Genomic DNA, 21321 nt, shown 5'->3' on the forward strand with positions numbered 1-21321 from the left:
CAAACTATATTCTTCATTATTTGTCTCCAAAACAAAATGAAAAAACTGATAATGATTCGGTTTTTCAGTTTTTGATTTTGTGTTTAAATGTTGTGTTTCCCGTTTCCGTGACTTAAACTGAGATGCTGGACTGAACTAAACCAGGACTAAAATGGGTCCGGGACCAGACTTGAACCAGATGGGACTGAGACCGTCACTTAGACCGGGACCAGGACTAGGACTGAGTCTGGGACCAGACCGGGATCAGGACCAGGACTGAACTCAGGACTGAGACTGGGACTGAGACTGAGACCAGACCAGAACTGAGACCAGGACTGAGACAGGGAACAGGACCCGGACTGAGACCGGGACTGAGACTGGGACTGAGACCGTGACCAGACCAGGACTGAGTCTAGTACCAGATCGGGACCAGGACCAGGACTGAGGCCGGGACTGAGACTGGGACTGAGACTGGGACTAGACCAGAACTGAGACCAGAACTGAGACCAGGACTGAGACCGGGACCAGACCAGGACTGAAAACAGTTTAGTCCTCGTTCAATTCTGGTTTAGTCCTGGTTCAGTCCAAAAGTCCGGCATCTAAATTTAAGTCACGTGAGCGGGAAACGTCCATTATCCGTTTTTTTTTTTTTTCCCCCCCATTATTCATTTAAACACAAAATCGAAAACTGAAAAAACAAATCGTTATCCGTTTTTTTTCATTTTGGTTTTGGAGACAAATAATGAAGAAAACAGCATTTTTTTCGTTTTCTTATTTTTGGTTTTATTTTGAAAAACTAATGAATGAATGGATTCTACACAACAATGTTATACTTTAAACTGTCTTTTCTATATTGTACTGTTGTGTATGATTCATCCTAATTGAGAAATATTTTTAGGTTCTGACAATACACCCCTTCTCTGCTCTGACCCGTCCACTGCAGCTGCTGAATGGGTGGGTGGGCTGTTGGTGGTGGAGGGGAGGGGGCTGTAAATGACTGTCCAGGGACTCGGAAATGGGATGGGTTTGTTCCTGATCCCAACTGGCCCCAGCTGTGCAACAAGTGTTCTGTGAGACAGAGGAGGGGTATTCCAGCATAATTGAAACTACAGCTCCGTGCAGGAAAGGCGGACTTCATTAAAACTTAATCAGGTTTAGGAGGAGTTTCAGCTCTATTGTTTTCTTTGTTTTGTTTGGGTCTGAGGATGGAGTTATAAATGGGTGACAGACTCTACTTTAGACCTCCTTTTCTGTTCAGAGATATTGTCTTTCCTGACGAATGTATCTTCTTTGACTCCCCTCTCAAACCATCTCTTCTCATTTGCCAGTGTTTGTATTTCACTATTTTGAAAAGAGTGGTTAATGACTTAGAGATGAGACAGAGATGCACAGTAAATGGTAAAATGGACACACACTGGAAAAAACAATATCTAGGTAAGTTAAGAACATTTTACTTTAATTGAGTATATTCAATTTGACTAAAATCATCTACCAGTGCAAGTGTGGTTTTCTTAATTCAAGCAACATTCAATTTAGTTTCTTATTTTAAGTGCAAAAACATGTTGTTTTTCTTATTTTAACTGTAGCAAGATGTATTTTCATTTTTTTAAGTACAAAATGTCTTATTCGACTGTCAGATAATTTTACTTATCAAGTGAAATTTACTCAAATCATGACGTATGTAAAATCCCTCAGTTGTCCAGGTGGAATCCATGGCAAAAGAAGAAATAAAATTTGTCAACTGAACAAAAGTTTATTTGGTTGAATACGTTTCTCAGCTCATCCAAGCTGCTTCTTCAATTCCTGCGAAAACATATTTTTGGATGAGCTGCGAAACATATTCAGCCAAATAAACTTTTGTCCAGTTGACAATTTGAATTTCTTCTTTTGCCATCAAATCATGATAAAACTTTCTTAATTCAAGTCATGTTAACTTGACTAGATTTTCTTTTTTGCAGTGCATTTATACGGCACTTTTCTGCCTTTTACTTCCTTCCTTCAAAGAATGTAGAAAAGCAGCATCCCAGCATGACAATGTTTTATGGTAAGAGTGGGATTCGAACCAACCTTCAGATCAGAAGACTAACTCATAGCTAAACTTAATACCAAACAGCCCTCATGACGATACATTCTTTATTTGGTGGTTTTGAAATTCTAAAATGTGTTGATGTCAAACTTTCAAACAGGGGGCAATAGACGGATTCCTCTATTGATAACACTGTATTTTGCCATGAAATGTTTAATAGATTAATTGAGAAATGTTGGATTTGATCATTTACATTAGTGACTAGATCAACTTTCTATTTTGAAACTGCATTTTATCTACATGACATCACCTCCCATCTGTATTAAATATTATGGACCTTTAGACTCTTGTGATGTCCCTGAAACCAAGCAGTAGAGAATGTTGTTTTGTTTCTCCAGCTCATTGCAGTAGTCACTACAGTGAATGGAGCAGATCACAGATCTCATGGTGTTGTTTGTGGTTTAGAGTTCTGTCCTGGCTCACAGTTCTATGGAATATTGGACTTTCAAAATGGCTGCCTCGTTAAGAGATCACCACAGAACTCTGACCAAGTTTCCTTGATTTCTGATCACCACATTCCATGTTACTCATCACATTGTAAACCATCTTAAACCATATAAATCTCACTTGTCCTGCTTCACTGCCTGTTTCCAAAAGCTCAAACCTAGCTAATAAACAGTGAGCTTGGAAGTATTTTACCTGCAGCATATCTACATGTGTTTCAGATCAACAAAATTACAAAATGAGATCACTGATACTTCACATCAGCTCATATTATTATTTATTAATTCATGTATTTAATCAGTTACATTTACACTTAAGGCATATTTATCCAATAACAAAAGGCAGTGATAATTGTGGAACATTATATTCCTAGGTCTCCTTGGAGCTTCTTGGCAGCTTATCTGTACGCTAACTGACCAAGTACAGCTATAAACTCCATTTGGTTCCAATGGGGACCCAAGGCAGTATTTATCTGTTAAATGCAATTTGTTTGTAAATGTTGACATTCCCATGGACACAGCTTTGCAGACCACAAGCAATCTGCAGGGTATTTGAACTGGACTAGTTTTCCTATCATTTCTATTACTGATTAAGAAACAAGTCAAATCAAATGGAAAGTCTTGCATAATCCCATCTGACAAAAATGATTCTCATAACCAAAAACTTGATCTCCATAAAGATAGAAAGGTTTAATGTCATACTGTGAAACATTCTAGATAAAGCAGTAACATCTCCACAGAGAAAAACACAAAATGCACCTTTTAAAGGTCCTACAGTACATTACACAAAAGTACCCAGAGTTGTGTTTTGTTTCATTCACACGAGTAACTTTATATTCTTAGTCTATCTGCGTCTCCAAAGCTCTAAATGCTCTGATCCACATTGTGATGTCATGACTTTAGGTCAGTAGAGATTGGCAACATCACAGCTGAAATGATCCAAATGATTCTCGTGAATGTGTGTGGAGTTTAAAAACACAGTGGAGCACTTCCTGTTTTACCACATGACATCACAAGTTGGAACAGTGTTTTCTATTTGAGAGAAGAGCCTAAATATGCAGGGTTTGTGTGTTAAACAAGTGTGAATGAAACAAAACACAACTTCGGGCATGTTTGTGATGAGAAAACAACTTTGTAATGTAGATTAGAAAATTGCATAATATGGGCCTTTTAATCAAAATTAGTGACGTAATAAAAGATAATATCTCTAGATGTTTTCCAAAGGTTGTGTGAGGACAGACAAAAAAACGCCAATATCACATAGTTTTGATCAAATATGGCATCATGTCAACAATTCTTTCATCAAAATTGTACAAGCACTTTATGACCTCTGGGAGGTACTGGACTTCCTTCTGATTAAAATATTATTTGAGATTTTCAGACTAGTGCCAGGCCAAATGATCGTCCACTCTCTTTCTTGCTTCAGGCCATTGGGTCATATCAGTAAAGCCCCTTACACATTCCCAGAGTCAATAATGCGCCCTAATGCTGGTTTAAAGTATTTTATTACATTCTTTCCTTTTGATTCCCCAAAGCCAAGGCCCTGCTCCAGATCAGGACTCACATCGGTCCTTAGTCTCTAGTTCATGAAATCTCACATATTTCACGTTTGTCTCAATCAAAAGTGAGTTTGCAGGAGTGCCAGAGAGCAGAGACCCTAACGCATATTACACTGTTTAAAAGTCTATGTTATAATGTAGTTTCCTCATCACAAACAGGCCTGGAGTTGTGTTTTGTTTCATTCATATATGTTTAACACACAAACCCTGCATATTTATAAGAATTTTTGGTAACACGTTATAACAACTACACCTTATTTAGCCTTAATAAAGCATGAGCAAAGGCTTAATTAAGAATGAACAAAGACTTAATTAATAATGATTCACGCTTAGTAACTACTTAATTACTACCTTAATTTGCATTTGCACTTAATTTGCCTGTACTGTAAATAGTTACTCATAATTATTTCATACTTAATTACTCATGGACTAACCATTTGAGCATTTATTAATCATTAGTAAGCTATGAGAGAATGATTTACTTATAATGCAATGCAATGATAATTCAGGCAGCTGTTATCTGTTAGTTAAGTCTTTTTGAGAGCTTTTCTAAAGTGAAGAAGAATTACGCTTTATTAAGCATTTACTAAGCATGAATCATTATTAATTAAGTCTTTGTTCATGCTTTATTAAGGCTAAGTAAGGTGTAGTTATTATAAAGTGTTACCGAGTTTTTCTCTCCGTTCCACCTTGTGATGTCATGTGGTAATACAGCAAGTGCTCCACTGTGTTTTTAAACCTCATACACCTTCGCTAGAATCATTTGGATGATTTCAGATTTGGAATTGCCAATCCCTAATGAGCTAAAAGTAAAAGGTAGCTGTTTACTTGAAACTTACTCAAACATGTGTGAATGAAATAAAAACATAATAATTCTGAGTATGATTTTGAACAACATTGTAACAAAGCTCACAATAATCCATCTAGGAATGCTAAATAAAACATTGTGGAGATGATTTTTGCCTTTTTGAGTTTATAATACAAGTGAAAATGCAACTACTCAACTTCAGTGCCATTTATTCCACTCAACAAGTGCCTCCCAAAACCCCCTCTTTCTCCATTTGACCTGGGGCTTTGCAGACTGTGTGACAGAAGCCTCAGTGGGGTTTAATAATGAAGAATGCATGTATTGTTTAGAACGGGCCCATCATCCTTCTCTGTCACCATCACTGCCCCACTCACAGCTGCTGTCTGAAGCGGCCGGCTCTGTGCCCAAAAGGAAGGCTCTGTAACGGACAGGTCACAGCTACAGACAGGGAGTAATGGATGTGATGAGTAATGCTTCGAATAACACTGTGAGAAGAGGCCGCTCCATGGAAAATGTTTGTAAACAGCAACATTTGGGTTTTAGTCATGAAGAGTGAGTCAAGATATACAGTTGTAAATTAAGATTAATTACTATGACAAATTGATTTTGTGTGAACATTAACTATAATTTTAACTATGATTTTCCCACTGAAGAATGAGGATTGTGCCATTGTATCGTAGTAAATGTGTCCAATCCTTCAGTTGCCCAGGTAGAATCCATGGCAAAAGTAGAAATTCAATATGTATGGTGAGTGTTCAGTACAGTGAGTGTGTTGTATGTATAGTGAGTGTGTTGGTTTTATGTACTTTTGTGTGATTGTTGCTGTACTTTTCCTTGTCCTGTAGACGATTTGACATCAACCTGCCAGGGTACCGAAGATGGAAATTAGCCACGCGGGCTATAATGTTTACAGATTTACATTTTAAATGTTCATTAGTATGTGCTGTCCCTTTACAAATAAATAAAAATAAATAAAAAATAAATTGGTTGAATACATTTCACAGCTCATCCAAGCTGCTTGTTCAGTTCTGGTCAGACGCTGGTGGACACTGCCTTATATCTGCCTGAAGGGAGGAGCTAACTACACTGAAACTACTCTGAAACTAACACACCTACTTGTTTACAGTTTCTGTTTGTTAGCCAGGCCTATTGAACTGCACTGAGTGTGAGGTCATATTAACATAATCATTCAGGGCCATAATGGTGCTTTCACATCTCCGGGCCTGACCTGGCTACCCCTATAGTTTTTTGTTTTTTGTTTTGATTTAGGTTTGAGAATGGAGTTGTAAATAGGAGACAGATGATGTTTGAGTCCTCCCTTTCTGTTTAAGGAAGGATTCTCTTTCTTAACAACAACAACAAAAATGGTATTAAATGTAATTTATGAAGATCATTTTTATACATAGCAAACAACAGTGGTCCTAACATGGAGCCTTGTGGCACCCCATGGCATTGCTGAGAAGAATTGATATACAATTGAAAAAAAACATTTGCTCATAATTATGTATAAAAATGTATAATTGATCCAAGTTTATTTCTATTCAATCAATGCCAAAAACTTAGACATGAAGCACTCCTCTATGTTTTAGTTCATGCACCAGAATAGTGTCACAATACAAACATTTCAAACTCGATGTTGATATTAAGGAATTCCATACTTAATAGCAATTCCAATATTCCAATGACTCCAGTGCAACTTTAAACATGCACTACGTGACTTTTTGGTTGGGGGTCTGCCTGGAATGTTTCACAGTATGGCATTAAACAGATCTACCTTACATTTATTTAATTACAGGTGGTTTTATAGCTCAAAAATAACGAAAAACCATGTTCTAACTGTGAGTGGGGTCGCCTCTCCACAAATCTGACTGTAACTTGGTCTAGCTTGGTCTCCATGAAGACAGAAAGGTTTAATACCATACCGTGAAACATTCCAGACAAAGCAATAGCACCTCCATGAAGAAAAGAATTTGACACACCCTCCATGAGAAACGTTACACAGTGTATCTTTAAAGCCAACTGTTGTTCAAATCAATTTTTGGGTGAATGAAGGAGAACATTGCGTGTAATCCTCCTGACTGAGTTCACACTAACACCTCCCCAGAGACACGGTCCATCTCAGCACCGGCTCTGCTCCATCCTAATACCTCATGCTTTATCCAAAACCACTCTCTCCCACACATGTCAAACTACCCCAGATTTTAAGACGGACGCAGCGCAACTTTGCACTGAAATATGAACTACGGCGAATTAGGCATCGTAATGGGAAACGTTTCATGTACTAAGAAGTAGTTTTGCCACGAATAATATATCAAATGCAGTTTTCATATGTGCTCAAGATGTGGCTAATTCAATTATTAAGGAATGCAGCTGACAAAGTGTAAAAGACACAGGCTGTGCAGTGAAAGACTTAATCCTATTTTAGATGTTGTTGTATTAACTTTACTGACACATAAGCCAGTTAATGCGCTCATAGTGCAGCTGTCATTGCATTTGCCGATGATTCTGCTTATTTTCATCTATATGTGGAGGACAGCAGGGGGCACACTTTATTTCTTTTTTTAGGACTTACCTGACACCACCTTCCTGTGCCAGCGGAGGTCAGGCTTAAATAACCCACGTGGCAATGGCTCAACCCCGATTTCTGCTGGGTGGTGTCAGGTAAGGTTTTAAACGATCTCCTTCCTTTTAATTATTTTAGCATTTTCTTAAACTGGTTTTAATGGGTTTTTATTGTTCTTTAAAGCTAAAATTATACTGGAGGCAGACCTTTTCCCCCCGTGTACTGAAACTTAAGGTAGGACAGGTAGCTTTGAAATCAGGGTTTTAATCGTTTGTTTTAACACTAATCTGTCATTTTATTCTTGGATTTTGGTCTGCTACTGTTTTGTACTGATTTGTTTTACTAATTTTGTTTCTGTTTGGTATTGTTTGTTAAACGTTGGTATATTTTAGCTCTATTGCCCCTTTGAAATAAACATGTGTTTTATCTTTGCCGTCCCTGGGCTTTTAGCTTTTAGTTTTAGTTCTAGTTCCCGGATCGTACTTGGGAGGGGTTTTTTTTTAGTTTGCACTTTGGGATTTGAGTTATTTAGATATGATTGCATGGTAGCACTTTCTGTTTTGTTCTGGGTGGGGCAGCCCCCTCTCAAGTTGTCCTTGTTTGGTTTATTTGTAACATTTATTTTCTGTTTTTCAGATTTGATCCCACCACCCAGGGGCTGCAAAGTTTTGTTCTTATTTTAGTACATTTTATGAATTTTGGCCCTTTTATCATTTTAACCCTCCACCTGGCTCATTTTTTTAGAATTAATTATTTTACATTTCTACTTGCCCCCCTTTTAGTCTTTTGATAAATTTTAATTATACATTTGGGCCCAGTCAAGCAGAAGTAAACAGCAAGGCCAAAAATTCAAGTTAATGCATCTGATATAAAAATGTATTGAACAGATACATATGTACTCTAGTTTATGAAACTGATTACCTTTTTTCTGTGCCATTTTTGGTTCTAAAGTTACATACGTTTTAAACAGACCATGTATGAAACATGGAACAAAAATTATTTCCAAATTTCAAAGACCTGAAAATCATGTAAATAAATGGATGTATTTCATCATATCTTGTGTTATTCCATCTTTGAACTGTTGATGAAGGTACATGATTAAAAAAAAAAAAAAGTATTTACAATGATAAAAAAATTGCTTGGAAGGACTGACATATTTTATAGAAATAGTTTCCTTTCATTTTGAAGTAATATTAAAATATTTGGAAGAAAAAAGCTGACAAATTATGCAAAATCATGCACCTTCTTGTTTGCACAATTTTCCCTCCGTTACTTTTTCCTCTGTTACCATGATCTTTCTTAATAAAAAATCTCATTACTCAAAAAGTAAGAGGTTTTTCAACCTAATCTTGTACCATATGGTAGAAAACTATATGAAGCAAATATTCAAACCAGTTTGTTAAGGATATGTAAGTGAGAACCGCTAGTTATCACTGTTTGTATTTATTGCTGCACATTTCATTCCCTCCGTTACCAACATGAGTTTTTAAATTTTTTGTCAACAACTTGAAAGAATATCACAGGTTTAACTTTACCCTGTTGGAGTGTAACTCTTTCCTACATTCTGATACTTTACTTATTTCAATAGTCCCTCTAGTTTCTGAATAAGAGCTATTTGAATGTAAAAAATCTGCGCCTGTTTCCCTCCGTTACCACTTGACCGGATCCATTTAAGTCACATCTTTGTCCTTTCTATTTTACCTGTGGCCTTGGTCATTTTGTGTTTTATTTATTTAGTTATTGAAATTAAAAAGGGTACCTAAGGAAAAGTGCAATCCAGCAAGTCTTGAGAATAAAAACAAAAAAGATTGTGTTAATTTGTGGGTTCAATATCAAAATGAACTCTTATTGGCCAGGTTAGAATATTGTTACATCCTCAAAAAGTTGTTTTGTTTCATTCACACATGTTTGAGAAACACTTTATTACTTCTCTGAAGTTTAAAATGCCCTGTTCCACCTTGTGATGTCATGAAGCAGTAGTTTTCAAGTTAACAGCTACCTTTTAACGTTCAGGAGAGATTGGCAATTCCAGTCCTGAAATTATCCAAATGATTCAAGTGAAGGTGTATGGAGTTTAAAAACACAGTGGAGCACTTTCTGTATTATCACGTGACATCACCAGGAGTCTTTTTTGAGTTTTTTTGTTTGTTTGTTTGAAAGAAGAACCCAGTCTAAAAAGCAGGGTGTGTGCATTAAATTTGTGAATGAAACAAAACCCAACCCCAGACATGTTTTTGATGAGGAAACATTATAACATATAGATAAAAAGATTGTGTAATATGGGCTCTTTATGCATGTTTGGAAGGATGTGACAGAGATACATTCACAACTTGATGATGATAAATGGCATCTTGGAGACACTGCAGGGTCTGTGCGGCAGGACTGTGGATCGTTGTCATTCCGATCTTACATATTTTTCATGTTAAATCACACTTGGGTTTGATGTGTGTCCAATATGGCAGGCAGATGTACATACCAAGTACTTTCTATGCCAGATGTAGTTCCTGTCTGATGCAACATGTATAGTTTGGCTTAAGGATACTGTTTTGGGGTCAGTCAGGGAATTGCTGGAAGAGTAGTGTGTGTTATCTGTGTCCATTATATATAGCTGCGTTATAATATGGTTCATTATTTGGACAAGTTGTCAAATCATTCTGATGGAGACTTTGCTGCCATAGGTCATGTGACTTCAACTTTGACAACTGAAAGAATAAAAACTATTTTAAAGCCATAGTATGTAACATTTTTGACACAAAATAGTCTAAATTTCATTATGGATGTTTGTTATTGCATTGGAAAACATATAAAAGCGTGCTTCCTTAGCATGTGAGAGTGTGTGTGCATGTGTATGGTTGTGTTGGGTCAGGCAGATGTGGGGGTAGGTGATCAGGTGGAAGGTTATGTTGGTCTGTGTTAAATTTTTGTATAAGAAATACATCATGAGTAAAGTTTGATTTGATTTGACACTGTGAACACTTTAACACTGCTTACATCTTCCACACTATGGCACAATACATATTCATCACTGTGAAAAAGTTGCCTAGTATAGTTTTAACTTTCTATTTCCATTGAATCATGCAGTTGACCACTTTCAGAAAGTTACATACTACCACTTTAATTGGAAAACTTAACTAACGTATTATATATTATGGCCTACTTCACTTTTGCCTTCTGTTGCCTCCATTCTGAAATGAAAGCTCTGTTATAAGGCTGTGTGCAATTAATTGAATTTTGATTGTGATTTCAATTTGTGTGTCAAACAATCTCCAGACTTATATAATTGAGTTGAAATGATTTATGTGCCAGCCAAAGTGAGGGCCGGGGAGTGACGACCATAGTTGCTCCGCAAGCACTTGAGCTACAGTACTGATTACATCCATAAACTCAAGAAGGAGCGCATATCGAAGCAGAACTCATATCTCCCTCACTGTTTAATAGATATTTCTGCCACTGAACTTATTTTCTCACTAAAAGAGTTAGCTCTGCTGCACCACAAGTAAACAAACAGCGCCGTGTGATGACATCATCAGCCGTGGCTCAGTTCAGTTGTGCACATGAGTGTGGAACATAGAACCCTACACTATCGTGCTTCAGCATGGCATGAATCTGATGTCCAATCCAATCCACTTTATTTCTATAACACATTTCACAAACAAACAGTTTCCAAAGTTCTGCATAAATACATAATGAAGTCCTAGTGTGAGTCGCCCTAAAGCTTAACAAAGTTTATTTGGGGAGATATATGTATATATGTATATATATATATAATATATATATATATATATATATATATATATATATGTATATATATATATATATATATATATATATATATATATATATATATATATATATGTGTGTGTGTGTGTGTGTATGTGTGTGTATATATATATATATATATATATATATATATATATATATATATATATATAATAAGTATATTTATTTTATTTTTTAAATGCAGAGATTGTAGTACAGCTGGGTATATAGTTTATTATGGATACATTTATGTTTTTCTAGGCCTTATTTCATGTTCAAAGTATTTTTTTAAATAAAAATAAAATTTTCTGTTTTATACATCACAAAACTGCTCTAAGGTACATAGTTGTAGCCTATATTATTTTTCAATTTGAGAGTTTTGCGTAAATTATCAAGTGTTTTTTGAGAGAGAAATGTTGAATAAATGCATCATGTAACTACAAAATAATCATTTGAATAATCATGAATTCAGTACTGACCAAAATAATTGTGATAATGATTTTTTCCATAATTGAGCAGCCCTAATCTATAAGGAAATATATTTGACCATTGTCATAGTGATTAACAATTTAAAACACACAATTCTATCTTCTGGATGAATTTTGAAATCCTCAACATTGCTTATAACAGAAAGCTAAATCCCATGCACACAAGTTATGATATTTTAATTTTGACTTAATTTGATAGGGTAGTACCGGTTGTCAGCATAAATAATAGTTTTACACTAATCAAGAACCAATTTATGAAGAAAAGTTGAAAAATATGTTGAAAATTACAGAGAGTTCTATTTTAGAGAGTTCCACGTCACGCTAGGGAGAATTCTGTCTAAAAGTTTGGCAAAATTTACACACAAGAGACACATTTTTCTGATACTTCAAACATTAGTCCAACAAAATAATGGTGCTTTCCAATATTTTTATTTGTCAAAGTTTCATTTCTGTGTACAATAGAGGAGTTTTGCCCCAGCGAAGATGACTGTTAGGCCAATTTTAAACCTAAATAATGGCCAGACTGAGAAAGAAAGTGTAAAATGTTTTGTAAAATCCTAAATACAATGATCTTAACTGTGTTTTAGTATAATGTGCAGTGCAAGCTGTCCTGTTCTCTTGTAAAAGTCCTCTCAACACAATCTCTGTTTTCTGTTTAAGATTAAAACATTTGAACAAAGTACGAACAGGCTCGAATCTCTGTAACACTTAATCTGGTTCCTCCCTGCGTGTGTCTCTGTGGGGGTCATACCTCCTCTGGTGCAGTAAACTCCACTTCCTCCGTACCATTATTTCACCAGCTCTGGAGCCGGTGCCAAACACAACGGAGTGGGGAGTCCTGTTTCCTTTTCTCTACCGCTGCCTGTAGAGACACCATCACATGTTCAGTGATAAAAAGCTGAATAAAAACATTTAGACTTATCTCCAGATGTGGCAATTCTACGCTTCATTTGACTTGTAAAACGGGAAGGCAAAGAGGAAGTATGAATAATCTTGGACATTGTTTCATGGGAATTGTTGGGTTTTAAAAAGAGTGAAATGTGACTTTGGCGCCCCCCGTGATTGGGCTACAGAAGTGTTTTGTAGAATCATGTAGAATGCTGTAACTTGTAATGAGAATATCAGATCAAATCAAAACAACCATGATCAGTGGGTATATCAAAAACTGACCATGCAAACCGGGACTGTCCCAACAAAAATTTGCGAAAAGCTGCTAGTTATTTTTTTATTCTTGGGAAAAAAATAAAAACACGAGACAAAAAAGAGACATATACTAAGGCTACATTCAGACTGCGGGCCTTATGCTCAATTTGGATTTTTTTTTTTTTTTTTTTTTGCGAAACCTGATTTTTTTGTGAGGTCGTTCAAGTTTCCAATTAAATGCGACTTGTATGTGATCTCCAGTGTGAACTTTAAATGCCCCAAAAGTGTCCCGCATGAGCATTGGAGGACACGACGACGTCACACGCAGCATTGAGCACCTGGAGATTTTAAAGTTGCTGTTGTACCAGAGCCAGAACATGTACAGCTTATTTGTTTTAAGGAGGAGATTAAAAAGGAGAAGGACGAGGATTTTGGCCGTGGTGTTTTGAGGGGCAGTGGCGGCAACGTCCGTAGAAAGGAACGTGTGGATGTGGAGTCGCAGCCAAGAGTGGTGGGACTGCGATGTGCTTCACTGCTTCACTCACACGGAGTTCAGACACAAGTTTCATATGGCGAGAAGAATGTTTGTGTACATTTGTGAAGTGTAGGTGGGATGAATGCGACCTGGCCGTTCAGATTGAAGTCACATGTCAAAAGATCAGATATGTATCGGTTTTAGGAGCACATGTCCAAGTGGCCTGGGTCACATTTCAAAAAAATCGGATCTGTGTCGTTCAGACTGTCATTAAAAAAATCAGGTCACATGGGGTGAAAAAATCTGATTTGGGTCACTTCAGGCTGCAGTCGAAACGTAGCCTAACAGATTGAGAATCACTATTCCACATGAACCACAATGTCAGTAAGTAGCATTATTACCAGTGATAATGTTGTCAGTAATTAACATTATTACAAAAAACTGACTATTAAAACTTAAAGACTGTCCCAACTAAAATTTGCTCAAATAAAAAAAAAAATCTTGAAAAAAACAAACAAGCAAGCAAAAAAGAGACACACCATAACTTTATAATTACATAATTAAAGACAAACAAGGTCTATCCTGACAAAAAGCTGGTAAAAGTTGCTAAAATTCTTGAATAAAAAACAAAGAAACAAGCAAAAATTAGACATGTGCCACAGATTGTGAAGCAACAGTAGCTCAGTAGGTAGAGCATTTGACCACTGATCCGAAGGTTGGCAGTTGGAATCCCGCTTTCGACATAAACATTCGTTGGCTGAGCGGTCAAATCCACTGACCCACAGGTTGGCTAGTGTGATTCCAGCTCTCACTGATGAATGCTGTCGTTGTGTCCTTGGGCAAGACACTTAACCCACCTCGCCCCCAGTGTGTGAGTGTCAGATTCTTTAGTCCTACCAAACTGTTAAAAATGAGCAGATATGCAGTCAGTTAACAGTTTATTCGGTGAAGCACAACATTTAAAATGAGAATAAAAATGGGTATAAAATTAATAAAAGAATCCTAAAAACGATATAATAAAAAATAATATTAAAAAAATCTAGTTCGGCTAAAATCGGAATTAAAAATGGGTCCGGTGCTGCGGTCACTGTTTGAAGGTCCGTGTGGATCTGGTGCGATAGTCCCTCTGGTCTGGCCACCTACATAGTTGACTGTAAAACGAGAGTAAAACAAAGTCTTTCAGACAACGGCTAGGACCACCTTTGACCAGCCACATGCACACCAGGGTCGACTGAGTGACGTCCCTTTACTTAGCTCTTTTCAGGCGTTGTATCTGTCCTTGTCGGCGCGTCCCTCTGCCTTGTCCAGCCGGTCCAGCCTCACCCGTTCCCGCTGCCCCACCTGTCCACGTTCCCGTTCCTTCACCTGTCTTGCCCCGTCTCTTCCGGTTCCGGTGTCGTGCGTGCACTCCCCATGTCCGCTCCCCACTCATGCCCTCTGTCTGTCTTTTCAAGCCCCTGCTGCCACAGCCACAGCCAATAATATTGGGTGAGGGAATGTTCAATTAGTGCAGTCCACCCAGTCCTTCACTCCAGTATAAAAAAACACATCAAAACTAAAATCACCGCAAATAAAATACATACAGAGTAAAAAAACATGAGTACACTGGTGTATGAAATGATGAGTGATTTGAGTGCCTTAACGGTGGAAAAGTGCTGTATAAAACCATGATCATCGACCATCACTCTTCCTACCACATAAACCACAATGTCATTATCAATATTATTTATTGTTTGCGTATTTTTAATATATTCATTTTTTATATTAGTGTCTTTATATTTTTGGTAATTCATTTATCTGTTTTATTCATTCATTCTTTCTTTTCGCTTTTTTCCAGTCTGCTAAGTGCTAGTTCCTGTTTCTGAGGATGAGAGCCACTGTTTGTAGTAACTGCTGCAAAAATAATCGGCCTCCTAAATATAAACGCATCAAATAGTTCCGTTTACACAGAGTGACCTGCTTTTCTGTATTTGGTGAGAGGAAGGGTGACTCAAGTGCTTCTGGTCACAGATGTCCGGCTATTTTTCTCTTTGGCAGCGTTGCACAGGCATAAACAGTGACAGTCAAATGTCCAAAGCTGGGTGGTGTGGCCCTTAAATTATAACGTGAAAATGAAATGGTTCAGACTGGTGGAGGTGGAGAGGGTCACACCTTTAAGAGCATTAGCAGAAGAATAAAACACAAGTAAACACTCCATGGCGGTGTCTGAATGTCCACCCTAGTCCCTAACTCGGACTCTGGACTGCACAGCTTACTTTCTCTACTCTGGCGTCTGGGTGAAATAAAATCTGCTAAACTCAGATAACATGTGATTTCTGTAATAAATAATGATCATATCCAACTGGCACTCAAGTATTTATTGGCGAATAATAATGATACGAGTTTTTGTCAAGCGAGATCTCACACAAGCTTTTTATCTGCGATGTGGAAATGCGCTCTTTTAACGGCACTTGTTTTTTTCATAATCAGGGACAAACAGAGCAATAAATCATCTGCTTTATCTGCTATTGTTTTTCAGATTCTCTCAATGCATTGTGTTTTTTATTGACTAGTCTAGTGTCAGTATTGTGTGTATTTTTCTGCAAAATGTATGAAATGTTTGATTGACAAGAATAATGTCTTTCTGTATTTTTTATACAGAGGAATATCAGTCTGGTCACCACTTCCTCCACTGAGCTTTAAGTCAGATTTATAAAGTACAACAAAGGAGCTCATTGTTCATATCATTTAGAACAGAATCTCTTTTCTCTCACATCAGATGTACTGCTTCACTCATAAATTTTGCAGATGCATCATATTTTTTCTCTTTACTTTCTTTTTGATACGGACGAACCATGAAGGTACAATCAGTGATCAGACTCACATCGCAAAGTACTGCAGAAGTGTGTGCTAGATTCCAAGTAAATGAAATGTAAAAAAGGTGGTTTGATATAAACCCATAGTTATATTGAAAATGTGAACTGGAATGTTATGCCTTTGTATATGTATATTTTAAATTATAATGTGTATGATTTTTTTATTTTATTTTTTGTAAAAGATTTATGTAGGGACGAACATAGTACACGATCTTAATGTCGACTAATCAATAATTGATCATTAAGAATTTCGTCGATTATGTTCATTTCTAATGGACAAACAAATGTAGGTTTCTGTGTGTAGATACAAAGCTGCGTCTGACAGCACAAACACTGGAGTTGCAGCCTCAGTCCCACATTTTGGCTGTGGCATACCTCCGTGGAGATCACTACAGCACCCAATGAGCACGTTTACATGCATCAGTGTCCCGGTTTCGTCATAGTGCATGTAGACGCAGTATCCCGGTTACTGCAACATAAAGAGATCTGAAAACATGAACCATCTCCAATGAGACATACACACAGAACACAGAACTCACCTTCGGCATCAACATTCATTTGTCACAGAAAGAACACATATATTCCACTGAGTCGTGTCCTTCAGTCCGACAGAAGCTGAACCGCATCAGTGCACAATAGCTGTTTTTTTCTCCGCTTAGTTTATGCAAATTAGCCATGTGGTTTTAAGTTTTGTTTCTGTGAGACTTGCACAAAGCTGCATTAAACACATTATAATGTCAAACGGGCTGATGTGGCTCTAGAGTGGTTATGGTTTATATGTTGTAAAGTTGAGTTTATTTATGCAGATTAGTAATAATGATGATAATTTTAATATAAAAACATTAATGATTAATCGAAAATTGATCATTTATTCTCCTGATGATTGATTAATAAAATTTCATCGAATGCCCATCCCTAGTTGTGATACATTTAATACACATAATTAGAACTTTGTTTTCCAAGAGGATACTCTTCTTTAGCCTGACTCACTTCATGGAAACAGTCTGACCTCGCACCATTAGGATTCGTTCACTCGACGGTAGGTGAGTACTTTTTTTTAAATTTAACCAATTGCTGCTATTTGGTAGTCACATATGTAATGCGCTGCTAACAGGGCTAACTGGTATATTAAGCTTTTCCCAAATCCCATAGGAAGAAGGGCAATAACGTCTTTCCCCTTGATAAAATTCAACTCTTTGTTTCGGCTTAAAATCCTCGATCTCGGGAATCGTTGCCAACACAGAATGTCTGGCTCTTTGCTTATTGGCTGGTGCCCAAACTTGCACTTCTGGGGTTTTTGTGAACCTATCTAGTGTATTCGATTCCTGACCTAGCTGCTGGAGAGAAAATGAAATTAAGCAGAGGCACTAGGTGGCAGTGACATTTGACCCATTTGTCGGCTCTGGGGCAACCAATCAATGAGAAACCCTGGGGAACACAATAAGGTAGATCTATTCAGAATTCAGTGTACACATTATTAAAACACAAATTAAAACATGTCCTAAAATGGGAAAACAGTATAAAAAAGTGACAAAGACTGAACCCAGGATCTTATGTGTACGGGTGACACAGGAACACCCACTGAAAACCCATAGCCTTAAATGATTCGGAGTGGATGTACTGCCATACAGTGTCACATATAATATTGAGCTCTTGGAGAAGTTTGCATGTTTCATTTGTTATTATTTGATCCATGCCAAGTTTTATGAAGAAGACTTGACAAAAATTGACATCACTGATCTACACTGAAATACAATAATCTAATATAAACGAATGCACTTGTCAGAATCTTTCCCCCAAATCATCCAAATCAGGAAATCCTTTTGACACAGCTCTTCAGCCCAAGACCTTGTGTGAACTCCATCCTGAAAACTTTCTAACAAGTACCTTTTTCTTTAAACAGAAACAGTACACTAACTGGACTCAAGAGTGGAAGAAGATTGCAGTCGTTTCTTTTAAAGCTTGATCCAATACTGTCAGTGGAAATATGCCTAAAGGTGAGATTTAATGGAGACGATTTTCTAAGTACAACTGAGTCTTGTCCGCGAGGAAACTTTGGACTTTTAAATAGTCAAAATAAGAACAGGAATTGTGGATGAAGAGCCAAATTGTTTGAAATGAAGGTCGGGTCGTGGAAACCTTATCTGCTCATTTTCCAGGGCTTAAAGGATCGCCTGCTAACACAACAGTGACAGTTCCCACACAGAACAGCATGTCTGCGGACCTCAGGGAGTCACATTTGTAATCCTTAGTTGTGCTTTATGTTACGCTTCAGCACCGATTATTAGTAAATTCATTTTACTGGCAAATTGACCGCAATGTAATGTAATCTTATAGTGCTCAATTTAGTCTGAAAATAGCCATACTGAGGGAGAACTGAGGATTATGTCATAAATTTAAAGGAAATTATTTTGTTTATTTTATTACAGTTGTCTGTGTGTCTGAACTCAAAATGGGTTGGTTCTTCTATGACATTATGGTTTGGAAAAAGTGGTTAACCCACTCGCATAAACTAACACAAACTCAAAGGTTGGTCAGTTCAATCCCAGCCCTGAAAAGTATACTATTGTTGTGTCCTTTGGCAAAATAGGCATTTTTTTTTTTCAAATGTATGAGTGAGTCTTTCAAAGTAGCCATGTTTTTTGTTGACAGTTTCCAAGGGCAGCTGTAGCAATGAAGCATCTACTCACTGTAATAGAATAAATTGAAGTACAGTCACCCCTCGCTATAATGCGGTTCACCTTTCGTGGTCTCGCTGTTTCACTGATTTTTTTAGTGCAGTTTTACATGCTTTTTTTTTTTTTTTTTTTACAGTGTATGAACGCGTATTGTGTTCCTCCCCCTGCGTCCTGATTGGCTAAGAGACTGTAGACCATTGTCAATCAATCTCCTCCGTGCCGCGTCTCCTGTACAGCACAGAATGCATTCAGTTTGCTGAATTTAAATAAATGTTCGATCTCTAACAGTGTGATTCTGGAGTGCTGTATGTTTGCAAATTTTCTCCCCAACAAAACCCACAATGTCCTCCTGGTTCAGTCCTGGAATCAGTCCTGGGTTAGTCCTGGTTTAGTCTTGGTTCAGTCCATGGTGTATGCAGCGCAAAAGTTTGATATAATGTTGGGTTAACGGGCGGGTGCGCAGTTGTACTGCAGGGGTGCAGGTCTCCAAAAATGCAGGACTCTGAGCTATAGGGCTCCATTACGGAATAAATTAATCTTCTCTTCGTTACATAAAGAAGGAGAAAAATAACACGAGGACGACAGCAGCTATAAGTTTTAAGAAGGATGCAAAATGGGTTGTAACTCTCCTGTCTGAGAAAAGTGTATAAAGTGTGCGGTGATGGCTTTTACAGCCTTAAAACAGATATAATAATTGTAAAATATTACTTCTGCTACTACTCGGATTTTGTCTATCACAGTTTATTTTTAGAATGTAACTCCCGCGATAAATGAGGGACCACTGTAGTCCATAATTTGGAAGAAGGCACAGAGACATGAACCTTCAGTACATTGTAATGGTATTGTCCAGTCCAGTCTAGACCAGTCTGGCTATGCTTCCATTGTAGGGAGTATTATACTTCTGATGACAGAGGCCAAGACAGTGAGCACTGAGCTGGCAGTGCAGTTTCTACCCACCAAAACAAGCCACAACCACTGGAGTATGAAAAGAATGCTACATTAAAACTATATTATTAAAGGAGGACACAAATTAAAATGTTCCCTCATCATTCCCAAACTCAAAGGTGTATTTTTGATTGATTGATTCAGGCATGTCTGAGTGATCCTGCATCAACCAGCACTTAAGACTTGAATGCTCAGAAAATAAAAGTCATTCACCCCCTCTCTCTGCCCACAGCTCTATACTCACTTTCAGTTATTTAAAAATACTTATATCATACACGTATAGGGTCAGAAATAGCAATTTTCTAAGGATAAAAGCATCTTGAGTACAAAAAGAATGCTACATCTGCTGCTTCTAGAGCTGAAATTCCAACATGAAAAGGCGAGGTTTCTCATTTCAGCAATTTTGAACTCACTGAAGCCATTGGACCTGTTTTGGATAAATAATGACCTTGTACCTGCTCGTTTTTATGGATATGCCAGTGCTCCACCTACAATGTTCCACAGTGTGACATTAAGCTAGCCAGGCTGGTGCTACCTAGTGGCTCTGCTCAATTTCATTTCTCTCCAGTGACTAGGTCAGGAATCGGAATACACTAGATGGTTTGCAAAAACCCTGGAAGTGTGAGTCCGGGCACCAGCCAATCAGCGAAGAGCCATATAATCTGTGTTGGCAACAATTCCTGAGATCGAGGATTTAAAGCCGGAACAAAGAGAATGTTTTGTGAATTTTGTCAAGAGGAAAGACATTTTATTACCCTTCTTCCTACAGGATTTGGGAAAATCTTAATATACCAGTTAGCCCCTTTGGCTAACTGGATTACATACATCACGACCAAATAGCAGCAATTGGTTAAATTTAAAAAAAGTACCCGCCTACAGTCGAGCAAACGAATCATAATACTGCGAGGTCAGATGGTTTCCACAAAGTGAAACTGGCTGATGAATCAGGCTAAGCCATTGGACCTGTTTTGGATAAATAATGACCTTGTACCTGCGTGTTTTTATGGATATGCCAGTGCTCTGCCTACAATGTTCCACAACATGACCTTAAACAGCTCTGCCTACATTTATTAATTTACAGGTGGTTTTATCGCTCAAAAATACCTAGATAAACAGGCATTCTGACAGTGAGCGGCAACACCTCTCCACAGATTTGAACTCTAACTTGGTCTGGTTTGGTCTCCAAGATAGAAAGGTGTAATACCAAACTGTGAAACATTCCAGACAAAGCAATAACATCTCCATGGAGACAAACGTTTGGCTGACCCTCCGCTGTAAAAGTTACACAATGCACTTTTAAGCATTACAACACTTGTTAGCCCAACTGTGAGCAACAGTAAATGCCATAACTATTTAAGAGTACACTAACAATGAATTATGGGCTTCTTGTACAGACTTTTGACACAACAAAGGAACAATATTTTAGCCAAAAGAAATTTCATTTGACTATTCAATAACTATGCAATCACATCTTTCACAAGTCATAACGGGACATTACGCAGACATAAGTGCGGACAGCTCTGACCAAGTTTGAATGACC

The sequence above is a fragment of the Boleophthalmus pectinirostris genome, unplaced genomic scaffold (assembly GCF_026225935.1).
Source record: "Boleophthalmus pectinirostris isolate CB_2022bp ecotype Guang Dong unplaced genomic scaffold, ASM2622593v1 HiC_scaffold_4, whole genome shotgun sequence".
In the NCBI taxonomy this organism is placed as follows: Eukaryota; Metazoa; Chordata; class Actinopteri; order Gobiiformes; family Gobiidae; genus Boleophthalmus; species Boleophthalmus pectinirostris.